We start from the raw sequence: 19759 nt of genomic DNA, 5'->3' as shown, positions 1-19759 counted from the left end.
TTAATTTTTATGAAAATTTGTATAAAGCCATCCTTCATTCCTTGTCTTATTAATTAAATATAAATGAAACGAAAAGAGAGAGTACGAATGATGTTGACAAATTTACAAGGCGTGTAAAAAACATAAATTTGTCTTAGATAATAAAGTTTGTATTAAGATAACTACAAAGGAAATGTATGGAGGAAGTGTAGAAAAGCTATAGATTTTCCGTCCCATTTTCCGACTAGCAAAAATTACTAAAACATTATCGGCTGACTTTGATCCTGTTTTCCATATACTGTACCTACAGTTGTTGCAATGCAATTGCACACCTCAAATCAGTTTATACCATATAATATTATTATGTGATGCAATCACATGATGCGAAAAACCGCGCGATTTCCATACGGATTGGCGCATGCGCGGTTCTATGCATGGGTTCATGATGGCAAAAGTTTAGTAATGTTGAAAATACAACATTTTTAGTCAAATCCAAACAAAAAACTGAACGGTTTCCCACTTTTAGTCAAGTAAGCATGGAAAACCGCATGTTTTCCCGTATCGAGTAATAGTATCCATACGGGTCAAATTGAAGGTGATAGTACATGATGTCGAAAATCATAGGTTTTCAAAAAAAAAAAAATCGCAAGGTTTAGCATGTACGTTCGTCCAAAAAGTCTAAAAATGGGAAAAATGTAACCTCTTCTCAAAGGTTTTCCCATTTGGTGAAAGCTTTAATGCTTACAATTGTAGAAAATTTAATAAAGGCTCGGAGATGTGTATTTTCAATAATTATATGACTTAAATGCTTTTAAAATTGAAGATACTGACAATATTGTCAAATCTGCAAGGAAAAGCGTGTAGCCATCTCCACACAGAAATTCATATGGTTTTCCCAAATATTCAATAACAACTTAATAGAGTATACTCCTTATGAGTAGAGAAACCTGGAACCTAGCCTCAATTTTGACTACGACTCAGCCTCATGTCAATGGTGGCTAAATGGCCATTCAATCACATATATAAATAATATCTCCCTCCCCTCCTCCCCCCTCTCTCTCGTTATTTGCAGAAACCCAAAAGATTTGCAACTTTTTCTTTAGATTCACCAACGAAAATCAGAGCGACTGCAACCTTATTGAATAGTTTAGTCAGGTTGTTTCCCATAGCGATCCTGTACGAAATCAAGGAAGATACAAACTCAATCATTACTTCAGATAAAACACCAACATTTGACAACTTATCAATAAAATTAACACAAAATATACTCCAGTTTTAAAATCATGTTCTAGATCAACTAACAGAAGGAGTGCCATTGACTTAATCGATAATTAATTATACTTGAAACTCCACAGGAACAGGAATCATTCAGAGAGAAATATGGAAAGGTTAGAAAAAGGAAAAGTACACCAATAATCAGACTTACTTCAGCTAGGAGATGAAACTTTGATAATATGCTAATTGTAAAAGTCAGGAACATCTTGATTCTTTTCGTCAATGCATTTTTTCAAGTTCATCATCATCTAGTACTATCCGTGACGAGGATCTCAAACAACGGAAGTGGTTCTTTTATTTTTGTGGCATTCCGAGGTTTTTCTTAGCTCTGAGGGGATTGACCAATCCTGTACATTTCCTGCTGACTGCGTCAAAAATAGCTTAGCGTGCATAGTAGAGTTAATAGTTGACAGTAAAATTCTATTTTAGAGTCGTGTCTTGATGTTTAATAAAGGGGGAAATTGTCTTTTTGCAGCTGCATTCATGTGCGGAAGAGCACATAAACTCAACATAAAATAGCACAGATCCCCACACTTTGCTTTGCCTCGTGTATTCTTAAGACTAGTCAATTATTTCCAGAAAATAGACGGAGATGACTCAGTAGGCCTACCAGCAATTTCATGTATCTCTGCCTTGTACTCACAGACCAGCAACCATTGGTTTTCAAGAATGTTGTTTGCCTTCTCAATCTCAGGTTCTGATTCCCCGAGAAGGTCTAAGGAACGGCCGGTACCCCTTGTAGTATCTTTGAGTTTGAAATTTGATGTCGTAAATGTTGTAGTCGATTATCAATTATCTGACCAACTACCAATAAAACGTTCAATTCTAATGCCTTTCTCGGGCTACCGAAACACTCCATCTGGTCCCTTACAGCCACAATATCATCGTTATTGGTCGAAATCAACCAGGCTTTGATCATTGAGTCAGCTGATTTTATTCTAAATAAAATCCACGTACCATTTAATATCTTTCAGGAATCACTCTAGTTGTCTAGAAATGGGGTCCGGACTTGTTTAGACATATGGTTTGCTGAAGTACGCGATACTTCCCAGTGGGCAGAAAAATAAGCAGTTCCTTTGTAACAAATTCGGTAACGAGACTGTTACCGTAACGAGAATCATTGTAACTTTGTAACGAGAATCATTCCTGGATGGTCAACAAACCCTGATCATGTAGCTTCATGTAATCAAGCAAAGCTATGGTTTTATATGCGGAAAGATTGTGGGCGTCCAAACTCTGGGCTTATTAACAGTATAAGGATTTCCATAAAAGAGAAAGTTTTCCAAACCTCTTGCTCTGCATCTTAAAAATCTTGTCAACAATTATTCTGCTTGCGCAAAGCAAGATTGGACTTGATTTTCAGGTTTGTTTCTTGTTTAGACGTTTGTTTCTCATTCTTTTGCATTTTCTGCTGACATTCTGGAAGATGAGTGGTATGCATATTGTGAATCTGAGTTCTCCGCTCCTGATCCTCCCATAGAGTAACCCTATGAATATGCTTTGGAAAATTTCTCAGCCTCTCATTTAGATGTCGATTTTGTCGTTAGCACTCGTTATGAGGAAATCACAATTCAAAAGCTAAAATGGAAGTCTTACTCTGATGTCGATAGAATTAGTGAAATCCATTTGAAACGCCGTGGCAATCTTCTAACGATGCTTCTCTGTCTTCTTATACAGATGATATTCATTGAGGGGATAGCCCCTTCTTTCTTATGCATTGGAGGTCTCATCTCCATTTCAAATAAAAAAAAACTCGAGCTTCACGGATCATCATTTCGTCCAATCACGATCGCTACAACTCTTTGCAAGCTCTTGAGCAGCTGATGTTAACAGAACTTGAAGAAATATATTACACTCCTCCGTATTAGTTTGATCTTAAACGAGAATCAGGATGTGCCGATGCCCTGGCTGTAATTGCTAATATTTTGTTCGATATTGATTCTTCCCGAGAAAGCCTTGTCCTTGCCGGACACGACATTAAACATGCCTCAGACTCTCTTGTCCATGCAGCCATGCTTTTGAAAGCTGCTGAACACGGAGTAAAGCCTGATGTCATCTGGTATCTGTTGGCAACTATCACCAGATAAGGACATGCCATCCGCTCACTGTTTTAGATTTGTCTAAGTTAAGAAGGAGATCTATCAAAGAGCAGTCACGTCGCCGTCGAAACGATCACTCCTGGGAAAAAAAAAACAAACAAAAAGGAATCCTACTTTAGAAGTTGAAACCTCTACAGTAGGATTCTCTGATACGCTGAATTTGATGGTGTGATTTTCACTCAGATTCTTTGACTTTTAAGGAGTGTTATTCCCCTTTTTTCGAAAATAAGGCCAAATTTTTTCAGGTTCCTAGCCTTTCACGGGTAACACTAAACTTAATGGAGCTTATGTATTTGGAATCAGCATAATAAGCCAATTCTTTGACATATCCATTGGTATCAAATTCCGTTTTTTAGAGTAAAAGTTACCACTGAGCCGTGTTGCTCCGTGACTTACAGTTCGTTACCACACACTGTTTGAACATCGTTAGTTGCTAGATTTTGGGTGATTGGTTGAACCTTTTTGTATTTGGGTTTATTGTTTTGATTTTTTTACATGTTATATTATTCTGTTTTGATTACTTTTTAATTCTTCCATTTTTGTTTTATTTCGATATCCAAGTTGTTTATTTGCGTCTTTTTATTTTTTATAATCTCCTTTTTCTGGTCTAAATCGTTCCCATTTCCGCTAAGAAAATTTGAACCAGATTTTTGAGGACTTTTTCTAATATTAATGAGGAAGGGAAGCAGTTGTTTTTACGAAATATCTGTTTTTGGTGCATCCAACATTTTGTTTGCCTTATAATACCCCACTTTTTTTTCTCTTTTGTTTTTGTTAAGGTCCTTTGCTTTGTTTTTATCTATTTTCTAAGTCTTAGCAAAACATTTCAATGACATGGCATCATATATGTCAACCAGACTGACAGTGAACTGAGGACGTTGCCAGTAATTTCTGAACATCCTGCATAAGTTAATAATTTTTCTGATGGTTTTATTCCCTCTCCTCTTCATTAGCCAGTACGAAATAAATTCTTACGTACATGTTTGTACTGCCCTAGAAGACCTTGTCTTTGCTTAGTAACTAGCGAAAAAAAATGAAGATTCAACTCAACTAAATTAACTGGACTTGAGTTCCCCTCTGTGATACACACCCTGGGGACCATTCACTGACTTTTGTCACCTTCTCACATAAGTAAAACTACTTTTTAAAATATTATTAAAACGAAGCCTCTGATAACTGGCTTCTTCTTCTGAACTCTGACGGGGAAATTCCCATTACTACGTTTTCGCTTGAGTTTAGCTTTCATTTTGAAGAGAAACGTTAAATTTGAGAAGAAATAAACATGAATTTGGAATTTGTGATATGACCGTGAGAAGAAAGTCTAACACCATTCAGGCGGATTGATTGAGTGAGTTTACAATCGAATAAAAATAGCTGCGGTTTGGCAGCACAGCTTTTTAAGATAAGGTCTGCTAAGCATATGAATTGACACGTAGAACTTTTTAATGTAACATGCATATTCCCCTAAGGACTACACACGTTGCCACTATTACACGATGCAATAAACGGAAAATTATTATAAAATAAATAAGAATCAGAAATTATTGACTAAATTGTCATACTCTTTCAATAAGAGCTCTTTTCGACATCTAGTCGTCCGAGATCAGAATACTGGTAAAACCAAAACAATATCCCTAGTGTAGAGTTCTTAAACTGCCCTCTCCCCTGAGTTGTTTAAGAATGCCAGAAAATTTTGATTAATGAGCCTGATTTTTACTCGTGTATGATTAGTGTCTTTTTGGGTAAACAAAAGAGAAAGTGTCAATTTGTCCTCATGTCTAAATATCTAAACTTAAATACACTTACTGCCCACCTAAAAAAGAGTAATTATAGAAGTCCATGAATATCCGTGCTCGCTTTTATTGTTACAAGGTTTTATCGGACTCGGAATACTCCCCACGATCAGTCCACCCACCCTTACTGGGTGGGCAGATTCATTTTGATTTGGGCTTTATTGTTCGCTTCAATTTACTTAGGCTTTTAGTAGCTTCAGATTTAGATTCTATAAAGGATATTTTTACGCGGTATATACAGGGTATATTTTTTGCTCTGCTTCAGTCTTAAATTTGATCTCTAAATTTTGTTGAAAAACTTAAAAAAAAGTTATATAAAGTAGCCATGTTGTCGATTGCACGTCCGAGCTCTTAAAATGGTTTTATAAAATGTTGTCAGTCTAATGTTTAAGGGATTTGCTCTAATAGTGTAACATAGGAACAAAGTCGGCTTTAAAACAGCTCTTTAGACCACTTGTATCAGTTGGGTAGATCCTGCACAATTCGATTTGAAAAATCGTTTTCGATTTAACCTAAAAGCTGCTTTTGAAGCAAGCTGTATTCTTCGATTTAACTTCGCACATCTATATCTTCAAAATGGCATATCTGGACTAATGCTAAAGGGTGGTTGATGCTTAACCCTTACATCTCATCTCCAAAATAGTTAAAATTAACATTACTGATTATATTTTAGTCATTGACAGTGTTTAGGGCAGGGTTGCCACCAGCTAGTGATAAATCACTATTTCTAGTAATTTTTTATGTAGCCAAAGACCAAAAATCACTAAATCAGCTCATAAATCACTAGATCATTGAGAATAAAATCACTAAATCAAACAAAAAGTCACTAAAATCTAATGATTTATTTTTTCGCCTGGTGGTAACCCTGGTTTAGGGTGGATAGGGAGGGATCATGGTTATTTCCTTATTTTCGATAGAATAAAGGGAAAAGGTTGTTTACAGATGAAAGTAAAGAACGTACCTTTAACACAAAATGAATCCATATGACCCTATCTGTTGGTTGGGGACGGCTGTCACCTATGGTGAACTCCCTTTCTTTTACGCTAAAGTTTTGACTTTTGGTTTAAAGAGAGTTCAGAAAACATCTTTAATATGTTGAGGCTTACGGCCTAGGGGGGTATCTCTCCACCAATTATATAGTAAAATATCTTGTTGAATTTTATTATTAGGGTCACTCATTACTTCCATTTGAAAGGAAACTTGATTTTTTTACTATCTGTTTTTTTATAATATCATTTACGTGTTAGTTCTAAACATAAGTAGGAATTACCGCATCCTTCAGCCCTCCACTCTTCATGTCAAAGCATAGACTATGAATAGCAACGATAAAATCCTGCATTTGGTTTCTTAGACCATGATTTTTTTCCCAGGGGGTGAGGGCTCATCTGACAAACATCATTCCTGGAATGATGTTCTTTAATCTTTCCACCTCTGTGAAAGTAAGCATATGAATACAACCGGATGACTACTTGGAATATTATTCAAATAAATGGAATGACAAAGTTTCAACTTAATCTCCTAGATTATCCTTAGATATTGCAGTAACCACTTTTGACAACCTTGAATGCACGTAGTATCGTTTAATTTATTTCAACTTCCACCTTAATATGAAAAGACAGCATTAACCTAATACTCTTTGTCATTCCTGAGATATTGTAGATACATCCTTTTGACTATGTGGGTACACATAGTATCTTTTTTATTCAGCTCAATATCCCCATCAATATACACTTAAAGTTTCAAATTCATGCCCTTAGGCAATCGCAATGTACTGTAGATATGCTTTTTTGTCAACCTGGATGTATATAGTTTCTTTTATTTTGTTCTACATCCACCTCAAAAGACCCGGGAAGTTTTAACTTTATAAGCTGAGCCGAACAACAAAACAAAGCCAAACAACTTGAATACACGTAATGTGTTTTGTTTTAGCTAAACATCTCTACCAACATACCCCGAAAGCTCTAAAGTAATACCCTTAGTTCCTGGAGGGTCTTTTGATTTAGTTTCACATCCACCTTAACTTTATCTGAAATTTTCAAGTTAATATCTTATTCTTGTACTGAGATACTCCATCTATGTGCTGTTTCAGCAATGTGAATGCACTTGAATTCATTTGATTTAGCTCAAAAGTTGCAGTAGTTGCTGCAGTCACAGTCACAATTAGTCGCAGACACAACAGTCGCATATGCAGTCCCAAATAGTCAAACTTGCAATAGAAAGCAGTTGCAGTCTCAGTCACAAATAGTTGTAGTTAAAACTAGTCTTAGTACAAGTAAAAACTGTTGGAGTTGCAAGTCTTCGCATTCACAAGTAGTCACGGTCTTAAGTAATTGCAGTCGCAGCTATTTGCAGTCACAAGCACTTTCAGTTGCAACTAGTCACAGTCATAGTCACATGCAGTCGCAGCTATTTGAAGTCACAAGCACTTTGAGTGGCAATTAGTCACAGTCATAGTCACATGCAGTCGCAGTAGCAGTCGAGTCGCACTTGTGTTCACAGTTGCAATCAGTTACAGTTACAGTCACAAGTAGCCAAAGTACCAACTAGTCGCAGTCTTAAGCTGTTGTAGCTACAAGTAGTTATAGTCACAAATAGTTACTGTCGTAAGCCATCGCAGTCGCAAATAGTCGTAGTTGGAAGTAGTTTCAGTCGCAATCGGAAGTAATCTTAGTTGCGATTCGCAAGTAGTCGCTGTCTCTAATATTCCCAGTTGTATGTATTTATAGTTACAAATAGTTAAAGTTGCAATTAGTTACTGATGCAAGTACTCACAGCCGAAGTTACAAGTAGTCACAGTGACAAGAGGTTGCAATTGCAGTTGCAAGTAGTCGTAGTAGCTGTCGCAAGTAGTCTCTCTCCTAGTCGTCAGTAGTCGTAGTCAAAGTTGTAAGCAGTCGCAATTAGTCATATCAACAGTCACAAATATTCCCAGTCACATTCAGAAGCAGTCACAAATGCAGTCAGACTAATGGTAGCAAAAACGTCTGAAAGTTTCAAGTTTATTCCCTTAGCCGTTCCTAAAATATTAGAGGTACACTTTTTAACAGCCAGCATGCAAATTGGGTGTTTTGATTTTGTTCGATACCTCCCCCAGCATTTTCAAAAAGTGGTAAAGAAAATTCGGTTTCCTGCATAGCGAAACTTACATTCCTTGCCTTGGGGGCTGTCGCGGGGGGAGTGGTATTCTCGAAGGAAAAATTGTTGGACCTTTTGACTATTTTGAATAAAATTGGCTATCAGTTTTGAGGGGCTATCTGAAAAGGGCAAATCTGGAGCTGGTTGTTCTCCGATCAATTTTCAACAACCTAGTCAACATACCCTGAAATTGTCAACTTAATGCTCTCAGCTTTGCCTTAAATATTGCTGGTACGACCTTTTAACAACCATCCTGCGCATAGTGTGTTTTGAATTTGTTCGACGTCCCCCTTAGCATTCCCTGAAAGCTTCACCTTAATACCTTAGGCCTTTTTAGATACAAGGGACCAAACAAGACCCCTTTTCCCAGTGACAATTTTTGTATGTAGAAAATGGGCAACTTTTTTACTATTTTGAAAAAATGGGCTTTTTAAAAATTTCAACCAATGTTAAAGGAAAGGCACATCTAAACGGAGCAAAGTAGACTGGCTGGGTCTTACAACCCTTGCCCCGGGGGCTTTGGGGGTTGTAGTTATTTGAACTTTGGGACTATTTTGATCACTATGGCTGTATAAAATTTTTGTCGGAGTTTTTTTCTGGGGAGAATAGTTAAAAAGGGGGTTGGATGGGGCCTGGTTGCCCTCCGATCCCTCTTTATCTTAAAATGGGCACTAAACCTTCAATTTCCAACCGAATGAGCCACCTCCAAAGTTTATTCAACCGCCCCTTCTATATGAAGTGACTCTGGGAAAAAAAAATAAAAGATACATTGAAGCCTTGTGCCTCCTTACTTTAGGCAACACTCGAGCGCTGGCTCTGATATTGATAGTTGAATGTAATCAAACAGTTCGTGTTAACGAAGTGTAAGTAAGGAGCGACCCGGCTCAATAGTAACCGAAACTCTAAAAGACGGAATTTTGATAACAATAGATATATCAAAGAACCAGATTTTTATGCTGATTTCAAATATATAAGCTTCATTAAGTTTAGACTTACCCAAAAGTTAGGTGCCTGAGAAAATTTGCAATATTTTAGAAAAAAGGAGAAAACACACCCTAAAAGTCATAGAAGATCATCATCAGATCACATCATCATCACATCAGAACATCACATCATCATATTCAGTGTATCAGAGAACCCTACTATAGAATTTTCAAGCTCCTATCTGCAAAAATGTGGAATTTTGTATTTTCTGCCAGAAGAAAGATCATGGATGCGTGTTTATTTGTTTTTTTTTCCAGGGGTGATCGTATTGACCCAAGGGTCCTAGAATGTCGCGAGAGGTCTCATTCGAACAGAAATTAAAAGTTATTGTGCCCTTTTTAAGTGACCGAAAAATGGAGGGTAACTCTGCCCCCTCTCACGGTCATTTTTTCCCAAAGTCACCCGGTCAAAATTTTGAGATAGCCATTTTGTCCGGCATGGTCGAAAAAAAAACAATAACTATGTCATTGAGGATGCCTTAATCCCCCACAGTCCCCGGGGGTAAGTTTGCAAGTTGTTAACTTTGTCCAATGTTTACATATAGTGTTGGTTATTGGGAAGTATACAGAAGTTTTCAGGGGGGATTTTTTATAGTAGTTGTGGGAGGGGGTGGATCGGGGGTTATGTGGGAAGATCTTTCCATGAAAGAAGTTTTCAAGGGGGAAGGGGCATTGCTATGAGGGGGCACCGGATTTCCCAGTATTATTAAAAAAAACGATCAGAAATTAAATTTAAAAAAAATAATTCTTTCAACTGAAAGTAAGGAGCAACATCAAAACTTGAAACGAACATAAATTATTATGTATATGATTGGGTTCGCCCCTTAGTCATTACATCGCTCTTTACGCTAAAGTATGCCTAAGTAAAGAACGATGTGGGCACAATGTATTATTTATTTATTTTTTTCTATTTTCTTCTTCTCCATACCCGGGCACTTCGTATCGAAGGAGTTGTCGTAAAAACTTCGAAAAGGGCTCATTCGATTGGAAATTTGAGTGGTTAGTGCCCTTTTTAATAGTCGAACGTGATTAGAGGGCAACTAGCCCCCCCACACCCGTCATTCCCCCAAACACATCCAATCAAAATTTTGAGATAGCCATTTTGTTAAGCGTAGTTTATTTCCAGATAGAAAATATGTTTTTGAGGAGGACATTCCCCACAACCCTCGGGGCAAGGGTTTTAAGTTATGCCCTGAGAGCATATAAGAACGATGTTGGCACAATGTATCATTTATTATTTTTTCCCATTAGAGCAGGGCACTTCATATGGAAGGGGTCGTCGTAGAAACTTCAAAAGGGCTCATTCGATTGGAAATCGAAAGTGCTAGTACCCTTTTTAATAGTTGAAAGTGATTGGAGGGCAACTAGCCCCCCCACGCCCATCATTCCTCCAAACAAATCCAATCAAAATTTTGAGATAGCCATTTTGTTCAGCGTTGTTGATTTCCAGATAGAAAATATGTTTTTGAGGAGGACACTCCCCCACAATCCCCAGGGCAAGGCTTTTAAGTTATGCCCTGGGGGCATATAAGGTTTTTATAGAAGGTGTTGTCGTAGAAACTTCAAAAAAAGCTCATTCGATTGGAAATTCAAAGGGATAGTCCCCTTTTTAATAGTCGAAAGTGATTGGAGGGCAACTAGCCCCTCCCTCAGGCCCACCATTCCCCCAAACGCATCCAATAAAAATTTTAAGATAGCCATTTTGTTCAACGTAGTTGATTTCCAGATAGAAAATATGTTTTTGAGGAGGAAACTCCCCCACAACCCTCAGGGTAAGGATTATAAGTTATGCCTTAGGGGCATATAAGGTTTTTGTTGAAATCTTTGTCGTAGAAACTTGAAAAAGGGCTCATTCGATTTGATATTCAAAGAGCTAGTACCCTTTTTAATAGTCAAAAGTGATTTGAGAGCAACTAACCCCCCTCTCATGCCCACCTTTTCCCCAAACACAACCAATCAAAATTTTTAGATAGCCATTTTATTCAACGTAGTTAAAAGTTTTCGAAATTAGGTCTTTAAGGATGACACATCCCGCCCCCACAGCTGTCAAGGCAAGGGTTTTAAGTTATGCCCTGGGGGCATATAAAGTTTTTATTGAAAGCGTTGTCGTAGAAACTTCAAAAGGGATCATTCAATTGGAAATTGAAAGGGCTAGTGCCTTTTTTAATAGTTGAAAGTAATTGGATAGCGACCAACGCCCCTCTCACGCCCACCATTTTCCCAAACACATCCAATCAAAAAACCCCCTCAGAGCCTCCTCAGTGCAAGGGTTGTAAGTTATGCCCTGGGGGCATATAACCCCCTCAGAGTCCTCAGTGCAAGGGTTGTAAGTTATGCCCTGGGGGCATATAAGGTTTATATAGAAAGTTGTTGTATAAATCATAGGTAGCAAACGCCTAAGTAAAGAACAGGGACACTCGAGAACGAGACAAGAAACGGGGACTAAGTAAAGAGGAGGACAATCCCCCACAGCCCTCAAGGCAAGGGTTTAAGTTATGCCCTGGGGACATATAAAACCGATGTTGGCACAATGTATTATTTATTAATTTTTTCCTTTAGAGCAGGGCACTTCGTATCGAAGAAGTTGTCGTAGAAACTTCGAAAAGGGCTCATTCAATTGGAAATTGGAGTGGTCTTTTCCCCTTTTTAATAGTCGAAAGTGATTGGAAGGCGACTAACATCCCTTCCACGCCCACCATTTCCCAAAACGCAACCAATCAAAATTTTGAGATAGCCATTTTGTTTAGCGTAGTTGATTTCCAGATAGAAATTATGTTTTTGAGGACAGTCCCCCACAGCCCTTAGGGCAAGGGTTGTAAGTTATACCCTGGGGACATAAAAGGTTTTTTATGCAAGGTGTTGTCGTAGAAACTTCAAAAAAGGCTCATTCCATTGAAAATTCAAAGGGCTAGTGCCCTTTTCAATAGTCGAGAGTGATTAGAGGGTAACTTACCCCGCCTCTCACGCCCACCTTTTCCCCAAACACATCTAATCAAAACTTTAAGATAGCCATTTTATTCAACGTAGTTTTAAGTTCTAGAAATTAGGTCTTTAAGGATGACAACGCCCCCACAGCCCTCAGAGCAAGGGGTGTAAATTATGCCCAGGGGGCATATAAGATTTTAATAGAACACGTTGTCGTAGAAACTTCAAAAAGGGCTCATTCGATTGGATATTGAAATGGCTAGTGCCCCTTTTAATAGTGAAAAGTAATTGAAAAGCAACTATCACCCCTTCCACGACCACCATTTCCCCAAACACATCCAATAAAGATTTTGAGATAGCCATTTTGTTCCATGCAGCTCAAAGTTCAGGAAATTGTACCTTTGAGCAGAACAGTCCCCCCACAGTCGTCAGGGCAGTGGGTTATAAGTTATGCCCTGGGGGCATATTAGGTTTTCATTGAAATCTTTGTCGTAAAAACTTGAAAAAGGGCTCATTCGATTGGAAATTCAAAGGGCTAGTGCCCTTTTTAACTGCCGAAAGTGATTTTAGGGCAACTAACACCCCTCTCACGCCCATCTTTTCTCCAATCACATCCAATCAATATTTTAGATAGACATTTTATTCAAAGTAGTTGAAAGTTTTGGAAATTAGGTCTTTAAGGATGACAATCCCTCTCCCCCCCCCCACCGCCCTCAGGGCAAGGGTTGTAAGTTATGCCCTGGGGGCATATAAGTTTTTTATTGAAAACGTAGGACATTCAAAAGGGCTCATTCAATTTGAAATTGAAAGGGCTAGGGCCTTTTATAATAGTTGAAAGTGATTGGAGATATCCATTTCTTCAACGTAGCTGAAAGTTCTTGAAATAAGGTCTTTTAGTAAGATAGCCCCCTCAGTGCCACGGTTGTAATTTATGCCCTGAGGGCATATGAGGTTTATAAAGAAAGTTTCCGTATAAATTCCAAAAGTGGCTCATTTGATTGGAAATTGAAATTGCCCTATTTAATAGTCGAAAGTGAGAGGAGAGTAATTAACCCCCCTCTTACGCCCACCATTTCCCCAAAAACATTCAATCAAAGTGGATTGGAGATGCTGGGCATCCGTGAACAAGTGCTAAATTGAGAGAGGAATTTGGGACAATATTTGGGGGCGCCCACCCGCCCAGAGTCTCCGGCAAGTGACCCAAAAATTTAAAAAATTTGGAAAAATTTCAAATTTTATTCAGAATGTGGGGCTAAGCTTAGGCAACGAATGGGTGCTATTTCAAAGATAAAGATGGCTTTAAACGATTGTTTGCCTATTATTTCAACCAAATTTATGGTCCTATGTCAATTCTAAATTCTTGGTCAACCTTCTTAAGATCATAGGCGGGCGTGCCTTGTTTGCCTCTCATTACAGGCAATCTAACGGTCTTATGTCAATTTTAAATTCTTGGTCAGCATGCCTGAGACTCTAGGCAGACATGCCTTTCCAAAAACTAACAAACAAGTATGTGTTAAATAAGAGAGTCATGCATACTCCCGCCATTTACCCGTGCCCCAGCCATTTAAACATTTGCCTCTCAAATACTTGGACTATCTGTCTTGGCTTTTCTCTGTCTATAATTGGCCATGGCTTGGTGCAACCTATGCAACCTACTGAAAAATACTTGATAACTTTAATTCAATTATATCAACGTAGTTGAAAGGTCTGCACAATCAGCATCGAAACACAAATCAACATCGATAAATAAATGAAACCCGAAACGAACAGAAATTAAAATAAAGAACTGAGTCAAACTCAAAACGAGCAGAAATTAATAAAAGTTGGGCGCAAAACCCCTATGCCTTCCCAAGGCCAGGACAAAATTTGCACTTTACTGAAAAAATACAAATGAATATGCACTGTCAGTTTAATATACATATACTGATATTTAGCAATCAAAATGATAATATTATTTGATTTATTAAAGTTGTAAAAGTAAAAACATTTATATTTTTCAGTAAAGTGCAAATTTTGTTCTGGCCTTGGGAAGGCATAGGGGTTTTGCGCCCAACTTATATTAATTTCTGCTCGTTTTGAGTTTGACTCGGTTATTTATTGTAATTTCTGTTCGTTTTGGGTTTCATTTATTTATCGATGCTGATTTGTGGTAGTTTCACGCTTGGTAGATTATTTGATTTTATTTTTGCTCATTTTTTTAATGGAGTTCATTACTTTTCTTTGAAAAACTTATTTTGTGGAAAACGTTCTTTTAATTAATTAAATAAAAAAAACAATTTTTTTTTAACTGAAAGTAAGGAGCGACATTAAAATTTAAAACGAACAGAGATTATTCCGTATGTTTAAGGGGCTATCCCCTCCTCAACGCCTCGCTGTTTTCGCTAAATTTTGACTCTGTCTAACACCTTTATTTTTCAAAACAACAAAACACTTTAGCGTAAAGAGCGAGGCGTTGAGGAGGGAATATCTCCATTCATATACGGAATAATTTCTGTTCGTTTTAAGTTTTAATGTCGCTCCTTACTTTCAGTTAAAAAAAAAACTTGTTTTTCTTATTTAATAACAAACAGAAAGAGACAGTACTATCCCATAAATCCACGGTACAACTGTGACTCATGTTCATAGGCTAAGCACATCATTGCGCATTTCTGAAGGAGCAGGGATTGATGGTGACCAATGGCTAAGCACATCATTGCGCATTTCTGAAGGGGCAGGGATTGATGGTGACCAAAACTATGGTGACCTCTTTTTACTGATTGATTTTTTTTTATTTTTCTTTCCTCTTTCAGTTTTTTTTTGGACCATTGAGTCTGATTCCCTTTTTTTGTTTTTTGTTTTTTTTTATTGTTTTTTCTTTGTAGTTGTATATGTTATCCTAATAAACCGAGTTGAAGTTAATCAAATAGCTTCACCTTTTATAAGCCCAATGTGCTTTAAAACCTCTTGTATTACATTTAAGCCAATAAAAAGGAAAAGAGGTTATATCCCACCTAATTGGTCCTCTTGTCTGAAAATTTGGGCTATTATACGGACAAAATTTTGAGTCATAATATTTTTTCTACATAATATTATTTCTTGTGTCATATTATTTTTTCTATTTCTCTGAGCAAGAATTTTCAGCTGGTGTTACGGCTATGGAATCGAAACTGCTGCAGTGGAGTCGAACGAGTAATAAACTAAGATTCTACTTCAGTACCACTAAGTTGTCTGTAGAATATACCTTTTTTTTTATTAAATTTGGAGTCATACGGAAAGACTTTTGAGTCAAAATATTTTTTCTACATAATATTTTTTCTTGTGTCATATTATTTTTTCTACTTCTCTGAGCAAGAATTTTTAGCTAGTGTCACTAGTCACTAGTTACTTTCAGCTAGTGGCTATGGAATCGGATTTGCTGCAGTGGAGTCGAACGAGTAAAAAATTAAGATTCTAGCGGTAAAAATTTAGAACTTTGGGATCTAATCTGATGGAGTTTAAACTAACTTCAACTCCAATACCACTGATTTTTCTGTAAAATATACATTTTCTATTAAATTATTTTTTGGAATAAAATGTGCAAAACTCGGAAATTTTTGAAAGTGGTAAGAGAAGGGTTTCAAATAGTACTGATAAATTCTAGAACTCAGAGTTGTTAAATGGAATTTACTGATCTAGAGACGATCTAGTTCATACAACCCTCTATTTTTAAAAACAAAGTGATGCAGTGACATCAAATACAACATTTTTTCCCTAGTTCTTAGAGGGCATTTAAAAGGGCATTTCATCTACTTTTAGAGGGAATTTTTTACCTACTTTACCTAAAGGCGTTTACCTGCTTTTTAGAGGGCATTTAAGTGGGAATTTTACCTTCCTTTAGAGGGAATTTTGTACTCAAATTACCTCAATGGCATTTTACCAACTTTTTAGATTGGCATTAAAGGGGGCATTTTATATACTTTAGAGGGCAGTTTTTACCTTCTTAACCTAGAGGACATTTTATCTATTTTACCTAGAGGGCATTTTACCTACTTTTTAGAGGGCATTTAAGTGGGCAGTTTACCTGCTTTTAGAGGGTATCTTTACCTACTTTACCTATAGGGCATTTTATCTATTTTTTAAAGGGAAATTTTACTTACTTTTTAGAAGTGTTAAGACTTTAATATTTTCCTTAAAATTATATTTTTCTTGTAAAGTTAAAAGAGAAGTTCAAAGCGTGAGAAGTTTAGAAGTATGTCAGCGTTTACTGGTCAGTATGTACGCTTAGAAGGGATGAGACTGTCCCCTTAAGAAGGTTTTAGAGGAGCAATCTCCAACGAAACATACTGCTGATGTTCTTAAAACATACCATTTAAGGGTATTAGAACTCTTCCCGTAAAGAAATTACAAAGACTTAAAAAATTTCAGTCAAGTTTTAAAACCGCAAAACCTTAAAATTGTCCCAAATGAGGGGAAATTCTGGCTAAAAATTGTTGATAATAGCAATTTATCCTTGACATTAGTCAAACATTCTCGCTTGAGTAAATTGTTTTATGTCATTAATCATGGTTAATTTGATGGTTAAATTTTCACTTTATCTACTTAGATTTAAAAATAAGATAGTTCATCTTCGTAGAGCTATGGATATGGAATAGAATTAGGCTATTCTTTGTTTTGTAACTTCGTGAGTTTTTTCTTAATATGCGATTTTCATTGTTTTTTTTTTTACTACCTCAACTGTTTATAACTCAAAAAAATATATATATATAATACGGTTTATAACTCAAAATAAAGTTGACACGAGAGCAATAAAATTAAAAAACTGTTCATAATTTTCTACAAAAATATTTCCTTTTTTTACTGTTATTGTTGAAATCACTATCTGGATAAAATCATAGATGGTAGGCTTTTTTTATCTTTGAAGTATGGCCAAAATTCAGAAACAAAATTTTGACAAAACATGTAACACAAGAAAAGCACAAAAAAAATGCATAAAAATAATGTTTATACCAGAGCAAAAATTAGAAAAGAATCGGTTTTAGTTTTTGACTGATATTGTTGAACCCATTGTTTGGATAAAATTGTAGATCATGGGCTTTTTGTATCTTTAAATTATGGCCAAATTAAGGGCCGAAATTTTTATATTACAAGTAACAAAAAAAAAACACAAAATATGGAGGAACAAAACCGAAAAAAATCGTTTTTTAAATGATATTGTTGAACCTATTGTTTAGATAAAATTTCAGATGGTTGGCTTTTTCTATTTTCATTTAAGGCCAAATAAAGGGTCAATTCTTTTCGCAGAAAGTCTCTTCAAGTGCCTTGATCCATTTCTTTTTCTTACTTCTAAGGCGTCTTCTTTGCGTCTAATTGACTTTATTGAATCTAATTCCAATCAATATTGGGATTTTTGTTTCAATTTTAAAACCAGAGTTGATAAATTAAGTTGAAATAGTTTTCATAGTGTTGACAAATAATGGCTAATAAAAACCTTGTTCACACTGTCAAACTCCCTTTTCTATGAAAAATTCTCTGATTTTGTCGGATTCTGGCCTATAAAAGCACTCTCTTTAGAAAGGTGCTTATTAAAATTACTTTAATAAAAGCTATTTTCTGAAAATGTAACAAATTAGGATTTAACAAGGTCCCTTACCCCGGGCTTATTATGGGCTCTAAATTCACATATAAAAGAATAAAGTTCACAAATTTTGTCAAAGTTCACCAATACCAGTGCCCTCGGAGGATGGAGGAAAATTAGGTATTTCAAAATGTAATTCCAATACTTAGGCTAGGTTCCGGATCTATTCCGGAACATTTCCAAATTTCAACCAAATTTAAACCTGATCTATCCGGAAACAAATTTCATTTATTAAACTTTATCATTTCTCTTAAATCAGATAATTTATTTTGAAAAATACTTTCAGATTAGTTTATTTTTGAAAATAGCAAAAAGGTCGTCCTCTTGAATCCTAGTGTTGTTTGTTCAAGACAATTTCAATTTCAATATTAGAAAATTCAATTTCAATGTATAACAAAACAATTTCAATATTAGCAGCTCCTATTTTCACTTTTCACTTTTCAGAGTAAAGTAAAAGTAAGTATAAAAGTGATATAAAAGTAAATAAAAATGAGTAAAATAGTAATTAAAGCAAATATAAGTAAAACTATGTAAGTAAGTAAACGCTAAGTCAGTATACAAGTAAAATCTTTATAAAGCCAAAACAGTATGGATAAAAAAAAATCAGTTGGTTTCAGAAAAGACGAAATAAAATCCAACACATCCTCAGCCTGATTGGGATTGTAAAGTTTTTCAAACTCTGCTCCGTTTTGGGAGATTCTACAAATAGTTAAGTACAAATGTTGGTCTCAAAAATATAAATTCAAATTACAACCCAATGAATTATAGCCCATTTGAGTGAATAGACCACTTCTATGCTTGAATTTAACATAAAAAAGCATATTATTGTTTTTTTTAGAATTAGTGTTAGCCTAGCTTAATTTAAAGTGCATATCATTAAAAATGCACAATATTCTATAGCGTTTGAGAAACATAAGCAATTTTTATGCTTTTACGATTAAAATATTTATATTACTTCTGCTGCAACTAACAATTCACTACCGCACCAATAGCCCAGGTTTGTTTACTCCTCATCCACCCCAATCAATTCAATAATTCTGTTTTTACCCCCTCCCAAGAAATTCAAATTTGCTTTAAATTATTTCTTACGGTCCCCTCCCACCCCATATGAACACGACCTGCCTTTAGTTTTGCCCTAGAAAATTTTTGTCGAATAAATAATATTTGTTTAGTGCTCTTTTATAATTTATACATCATTTATAATTAAAATGACTATATTATAATTTGCATATCGTGTGAACCAAATAAATTCCTAAAAAAAATCAGCGTCTGAGATACAAAATGACGCTTAGAGTACCAAGGTCATCAAAATAAAATATTATTTGCACCATGGACCTATCTTAGGTGTATTCATACCTGAAATCTGAATTTTCTCAAAATTTGCTTTTGATTTTTTTAAATTATGAAATTTCTATGGTAGCAGAACATTTTCATCCGCGTTGCCGACTTGAGGCGTGAAAATAAATAATTATAAATAATTAGCTGAGTTTGACGAAACTTTTTATCTGTAATTAATATTCAATTATTTTCAATGATAATTCAATTATCAACTATCTGTTGATTCACAGAGAATTTAAACCATCTTAGAAAAGCTTAGTTTCTTAAACGGTTTGGTGATATCTGTTTTTAGTTGTTTTTTCTTGCTTTTTTTGGTTTTTGCTGATTTTTCGCCTACGTTTCTTTTTCAATCTTTGGAACCCACTGCTACCAAACTTCATAACTGCTTTTGGGGGTCTTTTTAATTAAAAATTAAGTTTAATATTTTATTACAATTTTAAATTAAATTTTAAATTTATTTTAAAACTCAAAATGAATTTGTGAAATAAGATTTTCTTTTCCTGTCCTTGACACTTTAAGATTTGCATAAGACTCAAACAGTTCTTGCTAACGAACTGTAAACAGTGAGCGACTCGGGATAGCACGAAAGCTACGAGCCTGAGAAAATTTCTTGATCTTCGAAAAATGGAGGAAACACCC

General features: G+C 35.8%; 1 protein-coding gene across 2 annotated transcripts in view; it reads left to right on the top strand.

Annotated features, from left to right (window-relative positions):
- The first annotated feature begins 16795 nt into the window (after positions 1 to 16795).
- LOC148941635 (uncharacterized) overlaps positions 16796 to 19759 on the top strand; it is a 74349-nt gene continuing 71385 nt past the window's right edge. The window contains exon 1 of one of the 2 annotated variants that reach the window (XM_089104042.1): positions 16796 to 16828. The gene's annotated coding sequence lies outside the window, so the exon portion shown is untranslated. The remainder of the gene's footprint in view (positions 16829 to 19759) is intronic. The other variant, XM_089104041.1, reaches the window with a different exon arrangement.

Source organism: Artemia sp. Qi Xiang Cuo, chromosome 18 (assembly GCF_049724085.1).
Source record: "Artemia sp. Qi Xiang Cuo chromosome 18, ASM4972408v1, whole genome shotgun sequence".
In the NCBI taxonomy this organism is placed as follows: domain Eukaryota; kingdom Metazoa; phylum Arthropoda; class Branchiopoda; order Anostraca; family Artemiidae; genus Artemia; species Artemia sp. Qi Xiang Cuo.
Note: the sequence above shows the minus strand (reverse complement) of the source record. Positions and strands in the feature narration are given on the sequence as shown.